The sequence below is a fragment of the Microplitis mediator genome, chromosome 11, assembly GCF_029852145.1.
Source record: "Microplitis mediator isolate UGA2020A chromosome 11, iyMicMedi2.1, whole genome shotgun sequence".
NCBI classification, from domain to species: Eukaryota; Metazoa; Arthropoda; class Insecta; order Hymenoptera; family Braconidae; genus Microplitis; species Microplitis mediator.
Genome location: NC_079979.1, coordinates 1,843,171 through 1,846,256, shown reverse-complemented (window position 1 = coordinate 1,846,256; position 3,086 = coordinate 1,843,171).

Here is a 3,086-nt window from a genome sequence, read left to right as displayed (position 1 = left end):
AAGTCGTATTTTTCCTCCTTTGCCTCTTCCTCCCCTCTAATTACCATAATAATAATAATTAATATCATTATTATTATTATTTAATAATCAACATGTACTCAAGTCTTATATCCGCCCTATAATGGGTCTTTCGAAGCATCTTACAAGGTCTTAATTGAAAAAAAATCCCGATAACTTTTAACTCAACACAGCTCTCATTGCTCATTACTCCGTAATTAGTCTCCTTATTATCCTCATATTTTATAAAATATACAACAAATATATACACATATATATTCATTCACTCACCCACTAAATTAACCAGTAATAAAATCCCTATACTTAAAATTCAAATTCAAATTTTTAAAAATTCCCGCGGTTTTTTTAAATTCCCGCCATTTCTATTTCGGCTTCTAATGAAAAGAATTTAAAGTAAAAATTGATCGATTGGCTTCTTCTTACGCTCAGTAAAGACCGGAAATGGATTAAAAAAAGTATTTATTTAATGACAGAAAATTTTTAAGAGCGAGAATGAAAAATTGCCTTGAAGGTTTTTTTTAAATTTATTTAAGAGAACGAAAGAGGAGAAGGGGAGGAATAAAAGAAACAGGTAGTCATCCACCTGTTTGCTGATGGGAATTATGGGTAAGTCGGGTAAGGAGGATTATGCCAGCTGTTTTGTTACGTCGCTACAATTGTTATTATTTCGAAGCATTAGGGGGATTTTTAGGGAAAGGAGACAGGGGGAGGAGAAGCGGAATGTAGATGATGGTTAATTGATTGGGAAATAATAATAATGTTTAGATATTGGATGTCAATGTCATGGCCCTTTCAAGGGATCCGGGAATAAGGGGGAAGGGAGAGGGGTAAGATGGACATGAAATTATATTTATGGTATATGTAGACCTGTAGTTGTAGTCATTGATATTTTTTATGGAATATTCCGGAATTAGTGGAGTAGAAAAAAATTCCGTTGGGTTAAAAATTTGTAGACAGAAAAAAAATTTTGTTGGTATTAAAAATTTTCGCTTGCAAGAAAATTTTTGCTTGGCACTAAAAAGTTTTTTTGTTATTTGGGAAATAAAAAATTTCTCTTGGGCCAAGAATTTTTTTTCAGTTTTTAGAAAATGTTTTTTTCTGTTTGTAGAAAATTTCTTGAGACTAGAAATTTTTTTCTGTATATTTATTGGGATGCAAATAATTTTAACTGAGGAATTATTTGAACGGCTCAAATTTTTCATAAGTTTTGTAATTATTTGCAAATTTTGAAACTATTTGCTAATTTTTGAATTATTCTTGAATTTTAAAAATCTGAATTTTTCAAAAATTCGAATTATTCATAAATTCCCAAAGTATTTGTAAATTTTTGGAGGATTCAAAAAATTCGATTTGAACATTTTCGAGTTATTTGATAAATTTGAATTATTTAAAAATTTGAATTATTCGTGAATTTTCGAAGTTTTGTAAATTTTTGAATTATTACAATAAATTTTGAGTATTTTATCTCTTGCAAGATAAAATGTTTATATTCGAAAGTGGAATTGAACATAAAAATTTTTATCGAATAACACAGAAATTTACGAATAATTCGAAAACTTAACAATCATTCGAATTTTTCGAAAAACTCGTAATTTCCAAACGATATTAGAGAAGTGGAAATCATTCAAATTTATATACAGAAAAAAATAATGTTTTTGACATCAAATATTCAATTTCTCCAAGGAATTTTTCTTTTATGAATTGAAAACAAAAATTTTCTAATTTTCTTCAAACAAAAAAAAAACATGGAACAAAAAAAAAATTTCTCGTGCCAAGAAATCGTTTTTTTCTGTTAATTTTTTTATACACAGAACAAAAAGTTATCTTGAGTCAAGAAAATATTTTTGAAGACAAACATTTTTACGACCATATATTTTATAAAATTGACAGACAATCAGCCATTTTCGGATTTTTTTTTGCAACAAATCCGTTACAAAAATAAAAAAACTAAAAATTTGCACACAGAAAATTCAAAAAACTACAGGTGCAATTTTTTCCAATTTTTTTTTTTATAATTTATTGCTTTGAAAAAAATTTAAAAATTTTTAGACGTCAGCTAACTTCAATATCGTACATTTTTGGATACCAAGAAGATTTTATTGAGCCAAGAAAATTCGTCTTGGATCAGAAAAGATTTCTGCTGTATTCGAAAAAATTGAGGTTTTCCAAAAAAATTTTTTTGAATAAAAAATATTCACTTTTAGAAAAATTAGTCTACTAACTACTGACTAATTAAAAAAATCGAAAAAATGAAAAAGAAAAAAAAATTGTTGTAGCATTTTTAAAAATGAATAGGAGCGCGGTATAGTTCAAAGTACAAAACAAATACAAACCAAATAAATACAATAAATATATAGCGGCTGTTTTAGATTTTATGAAATTCAATATTCGTATCTATATATATGTATATATATATTTGTGTTTAAAATGTATATTTAGTATTTAGTAGCGACAATGTTGTCAGTTATTTGTCGGAAATTCGGGTTCTTTGCTACAAATAAATCATTTATTTGCGGCTAATAATTATAGTATTTGTGTGTACGGCTATAAATATCTATATATATATAAAGATTTATGCATAAATCTATATACATATTGAGGTGTCATAAAAAAACAAAAATGCCAACCAATTAAATTTATTTGAGCCGAAACGAAGACAACAACATTTTTTTCAATACGGGGTAAAATGGATCAATTTTTTTTTACTTTTGCCTCACAGAAAAATTTATATGTTCAATATATTAAAAATATATTTCTACATATAAATAATTTATAAGCACACTAACGCACACACCCGAACACACGCACGCACACACGCACAATAAAATCCGTGTCACTCCGAGATCACTCCGCTAAAAAAAAATTCCCAATTTACTCCGCATGCGGATACATAACTTTCAGCCGATTTTCGTATATATAAAATATATGTTCAATATAATGAAGTTATATGTAAAATATATGTAGTATGAATAATCATAAAGGCAGTAATAAATGTCAAAAGAAATTACAACAGGGGCCTTTGCGGACGTCTTTCTAGGAGAAATTTAGGCCTGAAAAAAATACGGCTG